Here is a 19,391-nt window from a genome sequence, read left to right as displayed (position 1 = left end):
CCTGTACACATCAGTACATCAATTCTTTCCATTTTTGCAGCCAGGAACAACTTACGGGTTGCTGCCCCAAACCTTTTTGTGGCTCCTGTTGTTTGTCTTTGACAATGGTCAACAACAGCACTCAGATAGGTCATGACATTCAAGTGATGGTGAGCTGCGGACCTCACCTTATCACAATGGGCTCAAAGTGCGCCAAGAAAGCATTCCCACACCATTACACCATCACCTGCCTTGTGCAGGTTTGGGTCCATGGATTCATGCCATTGGTGCCAAATTCTGATCCTACCATCTGTGTGCTTCAGCAGAAATTGGGATTCATCACACCAAACTTTTTTTCTAGTCTTCGACTGCTCAGTTTTGGTGAACCCGTGCCCACTGAAGCCTCCGCTTTCTGTTCCTGGCTGATAGGATTGGAACTCGGCTTGGTCTTCTGCAGTTGTAGCTCATCCACCACAAGGTTCGACGTGCTGCGCATTCTGAATGTAATGTTCTTCTAGGATCTCTGGGGAAGATAGCTCAGATATTGAGCTACTAGAGTGCATAGTCTTCTAGTTAATGGAGAGTTATTGTGGCAGATCTCCCTAGAAACATACAAGTTAGGTGAATTGGCACCTTTCAGTGTGTGTGCGTGTGCGTGTGTGTGTGTGTGTGGGGGGGGGGGGGGGGCCCTGTGATGGACTGCTGCCCTGCCCAGTGCTGTTTTCCTGCCTAATGCTGCTGGTATGGACTCCCCAGTACCTCAACCCTGAACTGAATTGCACAGGTATGAGAGAGTTCTGTATTGCATGTAATAAATGTAAATTATTTAACATTCATTTTCAATGCTAATAGCAGTGCCAAGTTCCACTTGGACTGAGTGATTTGTTTTTTAGTTATTGTGTGCCTGGACTTGCATCTTGACACAGACAGACAGAAAGATACCACTTTAAAATGGCCAAATCTTGTTCTTGCCTAAAACGTGTGATGTTTTTAAACAGTTCAGAATGTTGTGGGTCAATACTTTTTATTATGTGAAATGTAATGACGGTGTCACATCTTAGTGAAAATGTATTCTTGTACAATAGGGGCCCAAAAACATAATATTTATAACGAACGTAGAGAGGCTTGGCAGTGCACTGAGTAGCACTGTTGATTTTTCTTTATTTTTTTCCCTACAAGGTTTTATTTTTTTCGTTGTCTTCTTAGAGTGTCAGGGTTGGGGGGCTGTTGAAAGAACACATTCGTTGGCATTCGTTGTGTGATTTTTGGGCTCTACAAGAACAAAATGTGCTGTTGATTCTTGTGATGTATATATTTAATGTAATTTCCTTAAAATGCATTTGCCTTTCAATAACACTATGAAATGTCGTTCAGGCCTCAAATGTTAGAAATTTTAAAATGTTCCCTTTTACTCTATCACAATATGTTCACATACCTACAGTAAATGTATGGGCAGTAAAACGTTTTAGTATGTGGGAGCATCCGCTAAGTTAACCTCATGTCTTTTTAAATGAACCAAATATGAAGAATCATTTAATAACAATGTGTAGTGTACGTACTAAAATGCGCAAGTTAAAAATGAAAGTTTGCATGTTGGGAAAGTAAAGAACATTTTTCATGTTCTGATTGGAGAATCGGCTCATTAGCTGCATTTTTTTTTCCTAGAAGATTCCTTTGCCGTTTATTACTGTAAGAGGCTCCTTACTGTACCAGGCAAAGGTTTCCACCAGACTCTCTTCTTGCATAATCGTGAAAGATAACAGAAGTATACTGGCTCATGGCTTCTTACATGGGCATGAGAGATCTAGGCTGATTTTTTTTTATTCTTTTTTAAAATGGGTGAAACAATTGTCTGTAGCATTCACAACGAAGAAGACTGTGGAATGTGAACATTAGGCTTGGGGGCGAGAGTGGGGAGTATGGTGTTGACAGGGCAGGCTTTGTTTGGAATAGTCGACTGCATACTTTTTTTTTTTTTTGGAGTGAATGAAGTATTCTGGAAAACCTGGCTGTGTTGCCCCTTGATGGATTGCCTTTGTTGCAGAGGATCAGATGGTGTCGACTGGATGCCTAATCGGAGGTAGGAAATTCTGAAGGGACAGGGCCTTGGAGATTTCAGAGAAATATTATGGTGACATGCTGTATGGCAAAACACTTTACTCAACAGGATTTTACAGATTATTGGGGTGTGCAGAATGATTATTTTTCCAACCAGTCAGGGGAATATGTGAAACCCTTGAATTAAAAGATATTAATTTTTATATATTTAATTCATTATCTCCTTCATTTAGTCTTTTGCTGTAATCACTTTTACAACTGCAGTTTATCACACGCATATTTTACCAGGGTGATGCATTTTGATAAAAGTAATAAATCTCTTCTAAATAAAGATAAAATGTTAAAGTAATTAATTGGAAAATACAAAATAAATTGAACCTGCTCAAAGAAGTTGGACACATATACCCACTTTGAACAGAGCCAAGAGTGTAATTAATGATGTGAGCGTCTCTCTAATCAATAAACTCGATGGCCACAGTGGCACTGGAGGAGCAGTTCTGAAAATGCCTGCGTTAATCTAATATACTACTTGGAAAGATAGTCCATCCATCCATCTGTTCCTTTCACCAGCTTTGTCCATGTTTAGGGTCACAGGGTGCTGGAGCCAATCCCGGCAGCTTTGGGAACAAAGCAGGCAGTCATCTGTGTACTGGCTCTGGATCGAAGCTACCATAGATTCATTCATATTAGCAGGATAGTTTGGCCTCAGGTGGCAGGGGTGGCTTTGGGGGATTTTATAAGCTTGGATTTAAAATGACAAGTTATTGAGGAGTCAGAGTTGGGATTGCGGTCATTTTTAGAGCGTGAAGTGCTGAAGACTATGAGTCATGATATACTGCCAAGTGCATTCTTGTGAAGAAGGTCCCCATTCCACCTTAAAGCTGTAAAATTCATACGTCAGGAAGTCTCTGGAAGTTGTGATTTTGAAAGCAGCTTTGCATATTCCCAAACAGAGATGCCCATTTACATCACTTAACATCAGGAGCAACCATTTTCAGCTTGTTATTTTAGCTTAGTCTGTCTTTGAAGCAATTAGAAGCTTTGATAATTAGTTGAAAGTTGTTTTCTGTTTGCGGTGACACCTTTTTTAGAGTGATGAATAGTTTATCATTAATTAATTTTCAAAACTACACACACATACACACACAAGCACGTACTGTTTATGCTCATCAAATGATTAATGTTATAAGCACAGTATGTCTCTGATGGTTATATTGGTTAAAAAACTGAATGGGTTCTTAAGTAGCAGAGAACTGCTAATATAGTACTTGGACAATTGCTTGATCTGTCCATCCTCTGAACACACTTCATGCAATTTGAGGGCTAATTTAGTGTCGCCAATCCACTTAACTTGCATGTGTTTGGAATGTGGGAGGAAACCCACACAGGAAGGACCCAGGACACAAACTTTGGTCTCCTTACTGCCAGGCAGCAGTGCTACCACTACGCCACTGGGCTGCCCTATTTAATGGGATGGTGTTGGGGGGAATATTTTATAGACATAACTGGCATCGGCCTTAAAAATCACAGGTTATTTAAAGTCAGTAGTGCAGTAATTTTTGCTTTTTCAGCATATCTTGGTAAAGGTAAGGCTGAGGTAACATTGGTGGATGAGCCTGTGGTGTTCTGGATAATGGACTATCTGTTGGGCAGACGGCAGTTTGTGAGACTCTAGGACTTTTTTTTTGATATGGATGTGACCGACACTGGAGTACCACATGGAACAGTCCTGCCTTCACTCTGTACACCTCCAAGTATAAATATAACACCAGGTCATGTCACTTGCAGACATTTTCAGTTGATTCTGCACCTGTGGGGTGTACTGATGAGGATAGTGAGACAGAGGGTCGGAGTCAGGTGGAGAACGTTGTTTCTTGGTGCAAAAAGAATTGTCTGAATTTAATATCGGCAAAACAAAGGAACCGCTTATTGAGTATGCCGCAGCAAAAGGGACTCTATGTCCAACAACAACAACATTTATTTATATAGCACATTTTCATACAAATTATGTAGCTCAAAGTGCTTTACATGATGAAGAAAGAGGAAAAAAGATAAAATATGTAAGAAATAAAATTAGGCAATACTAATTAACAGAGAATAAAAGTAAGGTCTGATGGCCAGGGAGGACAGAAAAGACAAAAAAAAACTCCAGACGGCCGGAGAAAAAACATAAAATCTGCAGGGGTTTAGAGGTCACGAGACCACCCAGCTACCTCTAGGCATTCTTTCTAACATAAATGCCCTCAGTTACTATTCAGGGAGTGGATGTGGAGGTGGTGCACTGCTACAAGTACTTGGGGGTTCAGATCAATGATAGGTTGCACTGGTCTCAGAACACAGAGGAGCTACATAAGAAAGGGCAGAGCAGGTCTTCTTCCTTTGGAGACAGCATTCCTTTAATGTGCGTTGTGAAATCCTTCACATCTTCTACAACTCTTTGATGGCTGGTGTGATATTCGGTGTTGTGGTGTGCTGGGCCGGTAACATCACTTCAAGAGAGGACCACCGAATGAACAAGCTAATATGAAGGGCAGGCTCAGTTACAGGACACACTCCAGACCCCTCAGAGGTCATAGCGGAGGAGAGAATGCAAACAAAACTGAGTGCCATTATGAACAATGCTGCACATCCTCTCTGTGACACACCAACACCGAGGACTTTCAGTCAAGGAATTATACATCAGAAGTGTGTCAAGAAACACCACAGAGGGCTCCTTTTAAGCAATACGTCTGTATGATGACTCACTGGGACTGGCAAATCATTTTTAGTTGTTCTGATGTGTTTTCAGACCATAGTGTGTGTGTGTGTGTGTTAAATATTTAGGTATTTATTTACGTAAAGACCTTCTGTGAAATACCAAATTTCCCACTGGGGACACATAAAGTTCTATCTATCTACAGTATCTTGGTTATGTGTAACTGTCTTGTTTTCACTATACACATAATCTATCCATTGATTGTCTGCATCCACTTTTTCTATCTATCTATCTATCTATCTATCTATCTATCTATCTATCTATCTATCTCTCTATCTATCTATCTATCTATCTATCTATCTATCTATCTATCTATCTATCTATCTATCTATCTATCTATTATATAGTGCCTTTCACGTCTATTTGTCTGTCTGTCTGTCTATTATCTGGTGCCTTTCAAATCAATCTATGACCCTTTAAAACTTACTGTATATAGTGCATTTCTTTATCTATTTATTCAACTATCATTCTTTCATATAGTGTATTTCAGATTTTTCTATTACACAGTGCCTCTCAAATCTCTCCATCTATCATGTCACGACTTTCATGTTTGTCTCTGTTGATTATGTACTGCTTTATAATTATAGATAATTTTGTTATCAACTGCCTTTCATATAGCTGTTCCTCTGTTATATAGTGCTTTTCAAGGTGGCATGCCACACAATACCACCATGTAGCCTCCTACAAAAGAGGCACCTGTTCTAATGACCCCCCCCCCCCCCCGTGAGGCTGTATGATACACTGCTTATCTTTCAGCATTTCACAACATTTTCTTTTGACCACTTGAGCTCCTGTGCTGTCCCACTGCCAAACCTAATAGCTGCTCTTCACAACATTAGCTTATTATTTTAGGTCAGTCTGCCCCTAAAACAATCAGGCTTCTTACTTTAAGTTCTTTGCAATGGTGCCTTACATTTGAATAATGCTCAGGTCATCATTAATTAATAGCAAAATCCTAAAATGAAGCAAGTGGTATGTGCCATACTCATAAATAAATAAATAACTGTAAATGTGTGTCTCTGGCAAATATTTTTGTTGTAAAGAAAGCCAACAGCCAAAAGGGTACTTGAGGAATGAAGTTAAAAAACCATTTGAAGAGAGTCCTGAGACAAAAAGAAAATACAGTATCTCCCCATTTTAGTCCGATTGGGCTGCACTGGGTCTTTTAGGTTCATATTGTAGAGTGGTGTGGGTTAAAACGTTTCAGGTAATTAAACAAAAAGTTGCACTTTCCAACATGCTGTACCATCACGAAGCTGAGGTGTTCAACGCTGTCATCACTGACAGCCCACTTGAAACAATGATTGATTATTAAAGCAGTGGTGTTTGTCCCTGTTTTATGCAGAGGGCTACAGAGTTATTTAACCACGGAGTTCATCCCCAGCGTCATCTGGCTGCCAAAATGAGTATTTTCACTTAATTTTTGCAGTAGTCCCCTTTTACTTTCAAAACAAGTTGTTCATTGCATGTCTTTTGCTTACCACAATAGGCGAAGCTGCAAAAGCCGCATCCATCATGCACCAAGCTAAGCTGTAAAGTGATGTGATGGCTGTTCTCGTGCTCCCTGTCTGGGCACACTGTGAGCAGGTCACTTCATTTACTGTGCATACTGTATATGTGGTATATTTGATATAAAAAGCACAAATATATTTTGGTTCTGCACTGGAAATATTGTAAATCTAGTTTGGAGGTTAAATCTGTTAAAATTAGTTAGTGTATGGTCCCTTATTTCTGTGTGTGGAGCAAGAAACAAAGACATTCTGAAGTATGAAATGTCAGCTACCTCACTTGTGTTTGTCTGATTTTGGACTTGTTTGGCTGTTCATTATTTTTTTTTTACCCTGTTTATTTAATTAACTCTTTCTGGGTGACAATTTCCTTCCCCATCCCAAAGTTTTGGCAACTCAGTATGAGTGAGTGAACCCTCTGATGGTCTGGTAATTCTCACAGGCTTCTTGAACCCTCAAATGGATACATGTGTATATATATAAAAGGTAAAGCCCTCACTGACTCCTCACTAATTCTTCCACTTTCCATATAGGTGGGAAGCTGAAATTTCGTGTGCTCATTCCTTGCAGTGTACTTACAAAAGTTATCTATGTTTCATGTCTTATTGCAACACCCAAGGGGGGGAAAACTGGTGTACCCCTAAACTGTATATATAGATAGTGGAAACCCCTCCTCACTATTTCTGCGACTTCCAATATACGTAGGAAACCCAAAATTTCCCATACTCCTCCTGTACACAGTACTTACAAACGTTAAGTATGTTTCATTTCGCGCCGTGCCCCGTAACGTAATTTGGTGGTTCTCACCATTATGCCATAAGGAACTTTCGGAACTGACCTCTCCTTTTGGTAGTTTCATTCCTTATTTCCATTAACAGACGATTTATTTCACGGCCATTGTCCGCACACCTACCACGTTGTTGGCTCCCTGCCTATATACATTAACGACATCCCGTGCTCATGTGCCTCCTCACTCGCTTCCTTACTTTCCTCAGCTGTTCGTCATGCTCACTGCTCCCTTCTTCTTTACTCCACCGCTTCATGCCTGTTATTGTACACCTTCCTTTACATCTTCCTGCTGGTGACTCCTGCCTTTTCTTTTACTCCACCACTTCAAGCCTGTTATTGTTGGCCTTGCTTCACGTCTTCCTGCTGGTGACTCCTGCCTTTTCATTTACTCCACCGCTTCAAGGCTGTCATTGTTGGGCTTCCTTACTTGCTCACGTACGTCTTCCTGGTGCTGACTTCTGCTTTTCATTCCCTGCTCCACCGCTTCTCGCCTTCCTTCATACTTTCTTTCTCAACGGGTGCAAGTTTACCCTGAATAACATGTCTATTCCGGTGATCACCGTCGATCACAATTTCATCGACCCATACCCAGTAGTTTCTATGCCCTGAGATTGTGCCTGCCTCTTCCATTCTCTCTCTTACTTATTCCATGGCCATATCAGTCTTAGCCTTGATATCCACAGAGACATTATGTCTTATGTACTGAATGACTGGGACAGATTCAAGGTGTGGACTGATGACGGTACAGGAGACAATTATACTACACCAGACCACTATAGCAGTGAAATGCTTAAGCTCTCATCCTATGGTTCTGCATGTGAACTGATAGCTGCCACGGAATTGTTTTGTTCTCGCTTTCAATTGTATAGAAATGGGGAAATGTTTTACACCTTTGGACAACTGGGAATGCCTGTTAAACATCTTAGATTCACGGGTAGCAATTTGGGTAGTGGACACTTCGATGTTTATGAATGTTTCAACTCTGACAACGTGAACACAAAGTTATCAATGAAACCTGTTGTATCTTTACAACTGTTGACAAACACAGAATGTAACTCAACACATCCTCCAAATAATATGAACCTGATTGAAAGAAATAATGATAATCAAATCCTTGATGACAGCAACACTCATAATAGTGACAGAACAATTACATTGACAATCATGTTACGTTATTTTTAAAATGTTTCCTTTTCTTTTTCATAACTTCTTTAACACACTACTTCTCCACTGCAAAGCGCGGGTATTTTGCTAGTTGATTATAAAATGGTTGGATGTTTGAATTACACTGACATGCTCTAAAATCTACTAGCAGATGTAATGCTGTCAACGCTCTGCTCAAAATTTGAAAAGATCTTTAACTTTATATAAAACCCTATGTTTCTGTGCAATGTGTAATTGATAGAAACCTAAGAAACTAAACAAATTCCCTTTATGTTAACCACTGCAGTAGTAAATGTGAGTTTTGTGGGTTTCTCTTTCTCAGGATGCTCCATGTTTACTTTTCTGTATACGAAGTATAGGGAAAGTATTGTAATTGTCCAAAAATTTAATGTCGATTTTGTTGAAACTTACCGGTTTAGACCTCTCTGAGTCTTAAAATATCATTTTTGGAATTATGTCTGTGTGTCTGTCTGCGTGTGTGTGTTATGTAAACACGATAACTTGAGTATGCTTTTACTTAGGTCAACAACATTTTGCATACAAGTATTAGCTACAAAATGTAGATTTCTGTCATCTTTTGAGCTATTTCTGCTAACCAGAAGTGGTACTTTACCTGAATCGTTTCCCCAAAAGTATTAAAAATGTGATAATTTCACATCATATTATGGTAAAAGCACAATTTTTCATTTTTTTCGAAAAATGAACAGTTTTTGAGATAATCACAATTTTCCGTTTGACCTTCAAATGGTAATACATATTTGAGAACTTTTTTGCTTTATGTTAACAAAATATTGTATACAATATTTACATTGCACACATTACTAAAGTCTCTTGCAACTTTTGACCCACTTCTGCTTACTGAAAGTGGTGATTTACCTGAATTGTTTGCCTAAATAAAATGATCACAGCAAATTTTCAATATAGGTATTACGGTAAAACAAATCATTTTGGACATTTTTTTGATCTCATTACATTTTCTCAGAAAGCATACAGTTTTTTAGATAACTTCAGTTTTCGATATTAAAACGTTTGCATACCAGCAGTGAAACATGTTGCGTTATGCCGTTAGAAAATGCTGTGATTGCATAAACACCAGGTGTTTACTGCAGTAGGTCCTACTACAGTGGATGGGTACAGCAAATTGACACCATTCGAAAGGTGCTTCATTTACATTTTCAAAAATTTGGCCAACATAGAGCCGTTAAAAATAATAAGGTCAATAATAATAATATGACCATTTGTTTCGGTTTACCCATATGAATGACTCATCCCTATGTTTTGAGTATACGAGAAAGTCGAGGGGAGGTCTCTCCCGGTTTTTTTCTTTCACATATCAGAGACTACTAGGTGACCCTAAAAAGTGCCACTGTGACTGTCATTAAATGTGCCCAGCTCTGGACTGCTTCGTGATTTGTTCCCAGTGCTGCCAGTTTTGGCTTCAGTACCCTGGAATCCAATAACCAATTTAGTAGGCTGGCACCTGTATGTAAATATATAGCAAGCTAAGCAAGTTGATTTCATTCATCTTTCATTTCAATAAGCATGAATTTGAGCTTTTATAGACATGCTAAAATCTTGCAATATAAATGCAGTGTTTAAACTCCGCCGTCATAATATTCACTTAGGAGTTCTAAGTCATCTGTGATCTCTCACAGGCACTGTCTGATCCGAGGGCCTGTAATCCTGTAGATTTATGATGGTAGCTGCCTTTTGTTGGATTTGTTTGCCTTCAGCCTTTTGTTCTTGAATGCTCTTTTACAATCCCTATCATTTTCTCCAACAAGAAGTAAGAAAAGGTTCTAATCTGGGCGCAGTAGTTTCTTTTGGAGAAGTACGCTTTCTGATGCTGTTTTTTTTTTAATGTATAAAGCATCTCATTTGAGAAAATTATGATGATGACTGCCTGAAACTTGATCCCAAACCAAATAAGAAAAAGCAAAATGAGGATTTTTACTTTCATCTGCATGGGGTTTCTCTGCATACACAGACAGGATGGATGAGAATGAAACGTTTTAGAGACTTTAGTACACAAATACAAGAGGAAAAGATAAATTTGTGCTGACACATGCAGCAGGGACGGCTAACCTGTAAATCCCAAACTGCAGAGTCTTCATTTTGTCACCTCCAGTGAGGCACGTTACTTATCCCACTGAGCTCTTGGATTAGTTCTCTGTTACCTCAATGGCATTTTTTGATATTCCAGGTTTGTGTGACCGTGGCCTTGTGATTTTGTCTCATCCTGTTGTTTTAAAGGTCAGTGCCAGATGTGCCTAACACTCTTAGCAACTCTTAACAGTGGACTCCACTTCACTGGTTTTACAGATGGCCTTTAAAATTGCTTAGTGTTGACGAAATCTATTTATTTTTATATTGTTTTGGGTACACTGACTTTGGGAGCTGCTATCTATTATGGACAATGAACATCACCCGCTGTACACCACCATAATTAAGCAGAGCAGTTTGTTTAGTGGTAGGCTGCAAATATGGACAGATACAAAAGATTGTTTGTCCCCAGAGCCATTAGACTCTTGAACTGTTCCCAAACAGGGCTGGGAGTGATTGAGCTCAGGGCCCGCTGTTCCTTCTCTGCTTATAAACTATTTTAGCTCTGCACTACATCTGATATATCACTACTTAGACACTACTGTATAACCTTTTTTCATAATGTGTCACTTTAAACACATTATCCTATTGGTATAAGCCATTCCACTTTATTTTACTTTTAATATTATGTCACTTTAGTATCTGTCACTTCATTATTTGTATGTTCCACCTGTCACCTTGGTTGTAATGTTATTTGCACAATTCCCATTTCACATTATCTATATTGGACTGTAAGATTCACTCACGTGTCAGCCATGGGGCATATCTTACATCCGCTTATCTAGCGAATGACAGAACTACTTCACGGATTTAGATCGGGTTTTTTTTTTTCTATAAATTGTTTGAACATTCCGGTTGATTTTGCGATTTCTCTCTTTGTGCTATGTATCATAGTTTGCTTGCGGTATCGATTTATTTGCACGAATCTGAGAGATGCTGTGGGCCGAGGGAAGGGGGAAGCATGACATCAGGAGTGGGGAGCCGGGCAGGGCCCTTCTTGCTGTCCTGTTTCACGACTACACAGGCGGAGCCACAGAGGACTGCTAGTTTTGGATAAACACAGCTACAAACTGTATTTAAAATTCTGCTTTTCAACAATGTCCGGCTATTAGTTTTACGATTCATCTTTTAAGCTTTATTATCCCCTTTTAACATCTCCGTGAAACAATTGTTCATTTAACCTTCCACTGTTTTCTTTATTTTTTTTTTGTTGTGTTGCCTTACTTTGCCCAATTGAGTCTTTCCTGCTAGGAGACCACAGACGCATGGCTTAGCAGTTACACTCCGAGATATTGATATTTTATAACATACTCGATCAAAAACTGGTCATCATCATTAGAAGAGACTAAATAGAAATCTGATTTGTTCATTTTGTTATATACCACTTATTATATTACGGTGCCTTTTATAGGTGAAGGCAAAAAATCATCTGGAGGAACAGAATGCATTTAATACGTTCAGTCAGTCATTTTCTGACCAACTTAGTCCTGAGCTGGGGGTGCTAGAGCCCATCCCAGCCAGCATAGGGCACCAGGCAGGAACAAACCCTGGACCGGGCAACAGTCCATCGCAGGGCGAACACACACTCACAGGCCAATTTAGTATTGCCAATCCACCTAACCTGCATGTCTCTGGACTGTGGGGGGGAAAGCAGAGCACCTAGAGGATACCCACACAGACACGGGTAGAACATGCAAACTCCATGCAGGGACCCTAGTCTCCTTACTACGAGGCAGCAGCAATACCACTGCGTCACCTTACATTAAATACAGTATAGTACATTGTCACATGCGTGCACATGGGGGATCACTTAAGGGCTCTCGTGATGGTAAGTACCCACCTGACCAGGGGTTGGCGCTGTGTTTTAATGCCCTCCCTGCAAAACAGAAGATTGATGGCTGTTCCGACACTGACGTCACTTCCGTTATCCGCCACTTCCAGCATGGAACCCATATGATAGAAAAGTTGGCCATTTTGAGATCAATTCAGTTCTGAGCTCCTATAAGTAGTAGGAGGATGTTGTACCGTGTTAGACATTATGGATGCAATGAGAAGTCAAAAGCCAATAAAAGGTGCCATTTTGCTTGACCTCTCAGAGCTCCCATCAGAAAAGATGTTATCTGCAACTTCTTGCGAGTTTTTCCTTATTTTCTCATTGCTATTATATGGAGTCACCAGGGTGGTGCCCCAACATTTTGACAGTTTGTGTCTTCTTTACAACATATAAATATATTTAATTGGGGGCGGCATGGTGCTTTTGCCTTACATGTCTGGAATTCTGGGTTGGAATCCCATACTCAGCTGTTGTCTATGTGGCGCTTGTGTGCCCCTCTGCCCGCATTTCCAAATATTTGCCAACTCTAAGTTGTCCGCAATTTGAGTAAGTGTATGGCCTCTGATGGACTGGCACCGTGTCCACGGATGCCTAGTGCCAGGGTTTGCCAGGATAGGCTCCAGCCTCCTGCAGTGCTGAATTGGATTAAGTGGATTTGAAAATGGATGTATTTATATGCTTAATTATAATCCTTGAACCTTCAATGGGTGGGTGCCGTGTTTGCTGTTGGTTTCTATTTTGTATCTAAAGCTGCCATAATAAGCTCTGGCCTTTTGCGACCTTGAAGTAGATTAAGCAGGTTCAAAGGATGGAGGAGTAAAGTTGTTGTTTTTGGGCTCCAAAATGTAATAAGAAATTCCACCGATTCCCTTGCTTGCACATTAGGAATTGGAGATGAATACATCTTTATATTTTCTGTGGATTTTACAAGTAAGCTTAGATGTATGTTTGACTGTAAAAACCCAGATGAGACACACAAGAAAGTAATTGTTTGTCGTTTCCTTTGTTACCACAGGTCACGCAAGTACAAAGCACAGTCGTGTGTGTGTGTGTGTGTGTGTGTGTGTATGTGTGTGTGTAGCAGCGGCAGACAGACTGGGTGTGGCTTTGCTTTATCAACAGACACTCTACTGCCATGAATACAGCGTGGGACACACCTGCTCAGCAGTCTAATGACCCGAGTCGTTATTTACAAAGCAGTAAAACATGCAAGTTCAGAGCACTTAACGTTTACCTCTGTCATGTAAACCTGCGTCCTGCTCGTGCACGGACTGCAAATCCAAACTGAAAAGGTAGCGGAAGATCATCAATGGATGGACAGTACAGCATTCGATACACAGTACAGTATCTTAGACTGTTAGGGCCGCCGGTCTCTTCTCCTTTTGTATACATGTGCTGCATCTATGTGTTATGTTAGCTAACTTTCAGGGCATTTGATATAACGGAGGAGTAGGAGAAGCGTGACTGGTGTGCCCCTGCTTACAAATATGGGCGCCAACATAAAGTATGGGTTTTCAAAGCAATGCATGTACTGTAAACGTTTTTGATCTTTTAATAAAAGTCCTTATAATTTATTAAAAAGAAACGTGTATTTTTACAAGCCAGGAAAATTCCACATGCAGTGAGAAAAGATGACTCACCCGCCTCACCTGCTGCTATGCTGGCTGATGAAGCTCTATTTTCAAAAAATATGGATTGTTACATCATTGGTTCTTAGATGAAACAAGCACAGAAAATCTATGAAAGACGTGGCATTCTGAATACATATCAAAGTTTCAATGTTTTTTTTTTTAGATTTTGTGAATTCCAACAGTGATTTGCCTCAATTATTAAATAAAGAACAAAAAAAAAGATGATAGATACAAATCTGATATGAAAGGCACTCTATAATAGATAGAAATCTGATGTGAAGGCACTATATGATAGATGATATGAAAGGAACTGTATAATAGATAGAAATCTGATATGAAAGGCACTATATAATAGATGATATGAAAGGCTTCGTATAACAGAAATCTGATATGAAAGGCACTATATGATAGATAGATGATATGAAAGGTACTATATAATAGATAGATGTGAAAGGAACTAGATAATAGGTAGAAATCTGATGTAAAAGGCACTATATAATAGATAGAAATCTGATGTAATGGCACTATATGATATGAAAGGAACTACATAACATATAGAAATCTGAAATGAAAGGCACTATATAATAGATCGATATGGTATGAAAGGAACTATACTGTATAATAGAAATCTGATATGAAAGGTACTATATAATCAATATGATAGATAGATATGATATGAAAGGCACTATATAATGGATAGATTTAAAAGGAACTGTTTAACAGATAGATAGAAATCTGATATGATAGGCACTATATAATAGATAGATAGATAGATAGAACTGTATTTGTCCCCCGGGGGTATTTTTGTTACTAGGTCCCACTTCTTAGAGCAGCTGTCTTGCAGGCCAAGCATGCTTCACACTGTCTGTGTCGAGAGCTTTTATGGGTTTTCCTTTCAGGTCTTTGGTTTTCCTCCCATATCCATAAAGATGTTTATGTTAAGTTGATAGGCAATTCTAAATTCCCTCAGTACGAGTTTGGGTGTGTGCACAAGTGTGTGATGAAGTAATGGTGACCTGTGCTGTCTTGTTGTTATTTCATACTATCCATATTGATGTTCTGAACCTGCTTGATGCAGCCAATATGTCATGTGGACAGAGTCGAGTCGAGAGAAGTCCATTTATTTTTGTATTGTGCTTGTCACTGAGTAAACACTTAGAGTACAGTAACAAATTTATAATACAAATTACACGATAAACACACACACATACATCCAGTACAGTAAAGATGAGGCCACTTAAAGCACACACCTCCCATTGCAGTAACTTAAAGTATAACATAATAAGTTTAAGACCATTTAATCCAGTTTTGGTTTGTAGAGATGCAATTTGACGTCCTTTGTATAATTTAATCTAAACAGTCACCATATGAATAAGCAACATTTGGCATGTGTAGGCTCTGCCCTGTCCTGTCCAAGACTGGTTGTTGCTTTGCTTTGTTTGCTTCCACATTAGGCCCTGACTCCATAGATAAAACTTTTTTGTCCGCAGGGGAAATTTGGCTTATTACAGAAGCTGTATAAATAAATAAATAAATACACACATACACTATGGTCTGAAAACACACCAGACTGACTAAAAATTTAAAAGAAAAAATTAAAAAGAAAGAAGACTTCTGACTTGGCACTCTCAGCCCCAGCGAAGCATTATGCAGGCATATTGCTGTTGGTATAAAGGAGCCCCCCGGTGTTTTTGACACACATCTATATAATTCATTGGCTGAAAGTCCTCAGTGTCAGTGTGTCAGAGAGAGGATGTGCAGCGTTGTTCATAATGGCACTCAGTTTTATTTTCATTCTCTCCTCCAGGGGGTCCAGAGTGTGTCCCATAACCGAGCCTGCCCTTTTAATTAGCCTGTTGCGTCGGTGGTCCTCTCTTGAAGTGATTTTACTGTCTCAGCACACCACAGTGCAGAAAATCACACTGGCCAATATGGAGCTCTAGAAGATGTGAAGGACATTACTTCTTGCAAGCCAGAACTGGATATGTGACTTAAAAATGGACGTGTAGTTTCTCATCTTTGGAAGATATTTATTTTTCAAATCTTCCTTTTCTAGTACAGAATCGCGTTATGCCACAAGGATATCCCAAGAGCATCAAACTCAAAGTAGGAGTGAATCCTAGGTGAGATGTCCATACCTTGCAGGGCACACTGGGCTCAATTAGAATTGAAGATAAACAGAATATGAACTTCTATAGGATGGGGAAGAAAACTCTGGCCACGCACACAAACAGTATCGTGCAGGACAGGCAGAGCTGTGGGACAACAATGCTAACTTCTGTATCCCCTAGCAGCTGTTTTGGTGGACATGAGTTAAATATTTTTATCCAAGTAGTGTTACCTTTTTCCTAACCCACATTAAAGAACAGGAAAAGCAAATAAAAGAGTGAGGGTGTTCAGTGTAATAATCCAGACATAAGTCAAGACCCCTAGGACCTGTAAGACATGTGTGACAGTGTCAGGGGAATAGCAGCTCAGCCTCAAGAATCAGATTATGAATGGAATTCTAATAAAGCAGTGCCCCCCCAAGAAAGTGCCTTGTCCCTTGGTGTCCTTTGCCAAGTGTCCCTTGGTGACCTGCCATTTGAATGTGCCTAACTGCTCACTCTGGCAAAAAAATCTAAGCAGCTTTCATTTTACTTGCAAAAAGACAGCATTTGCCCAAAATAGTGGGGATCATATACTCCATTTTAATAAGCAAATGATTATTTGAATTACAAATAAGGTACAAATAAACCAATAGCCAATGAACATAAGAAATCTGACAAATGAGAGGAGACCATTCAGCCCATCAAGCCTGTTTGTTTAGCTAATAGCTTAGCTGGCCCAACATCTCAGGTTGCAGGTTCTTCTTAAAAGTTGTCCAGGTTTCAGCTTCAGCTCTATGACTTGGTAGTTTTATTCCAAATTCCCACAACTCTTTGCATAAAGACGTGCTTCCTGGCTTCAGTTCTAAATGCACTTCCCCTTCATTTCCACTGATGTCCTCGAGTACCTGATTCACCCTTAACTTGAAAGAATTCTGCCGGATCTGCTTTATCGATGCCTTTGAGGATTTTGACGACCTGGAGGGGGTCCCCACGCAGCCTCCTCTGCTCGAGACTAAACAGGTCTCTCACAATAGGACATGTTCTTAAGTCCAGGATGAGGATTTGTTATATTTCTGTACTTTTTGGAGGAATGGCTCCTGGTAAAATGAAAGGTGCATTAGTAGAAGAGAGCACACTGAAATTGCTGCCTGCATGTTCGACTAAAATGTGACACATCACCACTGTCTGGTGCCATGATAAACAAGAATATGTTCACAAACAGGACTTGATTTTATTTAATAAAAAAAGAACGCTTACCCCACAGGGTTTCAGATGATGTAAGCATGGTCTCAAGAAATAAAAGACAGAAGCAAACATAAAGTGTTAGGGGAATTACCCGTATAATCTTTTCGAAGCAGAGTGATCAATTGAGACTGATATTTGGGCCAGATGTATGAAATACAGTTGACGATTGTGTACAGGAGATCAGGTTCTTTTATATGATCACGGATAGGGTTGCCAGATTAGAAAATTAGAAAATATCTCTCTCTCTCTCTCTCTCTCTCTCTCTCTCTCTCTCTCTATATATATATATATATATATATATATATATCCATCCATTCCATTTTTCCAACCCGCTGAATCCGAACACAGGGTCACGGGGGTCTGCTGGAGCCAATCCCAGCCAACACAGGGCACAAGGCAGGGAACCAATCCTGGGCAGGGTGCCAACCCACCGCAGATATATATATATATATATATATATATATATATAAATGTATACATGCCCCCTACACACCCAGACCAATATATTATATAAAAGTAGAGACATAAGTTAAAAACATAAAGCAATGATTTTAATGGGTTATGAGGAAAACAAAAGTAAAATCATTTGAAAATTATTTAATACAAGCTAAAAAAAATTCTGTAAAAGTGAAATCATTTGAAAATATTTATTTAATACAGACAAAAGAGAAATATTATTATTATTTCATACAGGCAGTTTTTCATACAGACATCTCATACAAAAAGTGGGCCGTGTTAAGTAGTAACAGCACATTTTGTTGAGACTGTATGTTGCAATGCTGATACAGAACTGCACAGCAGTGCGGCAGGAGAGCAAAACGGTAAGAGTGTCCTCAGCCAAGCATAGCAACTGAACAAGTTGCAAAAAGGCAGTAAACACGAGTTTCCTTGTTACATTTCGGTTATTTTCATCAAGAGAATCTGAGAAAAGAAAGTATAATTACTTATAAAGTTACATTTGGGTGTCCGGGAAAGGTCAGTACGGGACACGGGACAAAATGATCAAATATGGGACATGTCCCGTATATGAGGGATGTCTGGCAACCCTAATCAAGGAGGAAGTTGCAACAAGGCAGAGAAGCAGGAAGTGATGTCTTCAAGAGGTGTAATCAGATGAGGACAGAAGTGATGTCATCATGCGTGGACCAGAAGTGATGTAATCAGGAGAGGACGGAAGTGACATTATTGTGGGGGAACCCAGAAGTGACGTTATTGTTCTGGGCCGGAAGTGATGTCATCATGAGGGGACCAGAAGTGAAGTCATCATGAGGGAACCCTGAAGTAGCGTTGTTGTTGTTCTGGGCCGGAAGTGATGTCAACTGGGTAGTGGAGTTTTGGGATGAAAAAGAGTCGTTAGTCTTCTGTAGGTCTGTTGAAGAAGGGAAAATGGTGTTAGTACTTGTTTCCAACCCTCTGTCTGTTGTATTTTTGCTCTCATTTGGACCTTTTGGCTGCCCCCTAAGCGCACGTGTGTGATGATGGAAACAACAGTAAGGGCTTGTTTGTAATTCACGCTCAGAACACGTACGTGCACGCATCATGGCTGCCACGAGTTCCCAGCGTTCTTTTGATGCGTCCTCTGAGCAGGTCCTCAGAAATTAACGCGATCTCGAAATGTCCACTTTAACCTCGTAGTTTACTTTATTATTAAAGCAGACCATCGTAAATGTCATCCCAGTTTTTAATCGCTACAAGCTTCTTGGACCTGACAGCAGCGGCAAGCAGCAATAGATCACCACACAGAACCCATTAAATGTACTGTATGATATTCCAACTCTCTGCAAATTTAGAATCTTTAGATTTAGACTTGATATCACTTTCATGATGAAATGCAATAAAGTGTGTGTTACATTTTACAGATAAATTGTTAATTTTGTTTAAATAATGAATACTGTTAATAATTACGCACATGGGGGTGACAAGGTGGCAGAGCGTTAGTGCTGCTCTCTCGCAGGGAGTCACATTGCTGGTATTCCCTGCTTGGAGTTTACATGTTTTCCTGCTGGGTTTCCACACTATGCTCTGGTTTCCTTCCAAAGACATGCAGATTTGGGGATCTGGTGCCGCTGAAATGACTCCAGTGTATGTGTGTGCTTGTTTTCACCTTGCGAAGAGCTGATGCCCCATCCAGGGATTGTTTCTGCCTCATGCCCAATGCTAGCATGAATGGACACATCCCTGGACTGATGGATTTAATCATTAAACATCCTTTTCAGAGATATTGCGGTAAGGTGT

At 39.8% G+C, this 19,391-nt stretch overlaps 1 protein-coding gene across 3 annotated transcripts in view; it reads left to right on the top strand.

The window, feature by feature from the left end:
• ttll10 (tubulin tyrosine ligase-like family, member 10) overlaps positions 1 to 19,391 on the top strand; it is a 328,948-nt gene that overhangs the window by 61,582 nt on the left and 247,975 nt on the right. Inside the window, exon 1 of one of the 3 annotated variants that reach the window (XM_051931446.1) lies at positions 1,701 to 2,059. The exons of the other annotated variants lie outside the window; for them this stretch is intronic. The gene's annotated coding sequence lies outside the window, so the exon portion shown is untranslated. Of the gene's footprint in view, positions 1 to 1,700; positions 2,060 to 19,391 lie in introns of those variants that run through there. 3 annotated transcript variants of the gene reach the window in all.

The sequence above is a fragment of the Erpetoichthys calabaricus genome, chromosome 8, assembly GCF_900747795.2.
Source record: "Erpetoichthys calabaricus chromosome 8, fErpCal1.3, whole genome shotgun sequence".
NCBI lineage: Eukaryota > Metazoa > Chordata > Cladistia > Polypteriformes > Polypteridae > Erpetoichthys > Erpetoichthys calabaricus.
The sequence above is the reverse complement of the archived record's forward strand: the minus strand, read 5'-3'. Positions and strand labels throughout refer to the sequence as shown.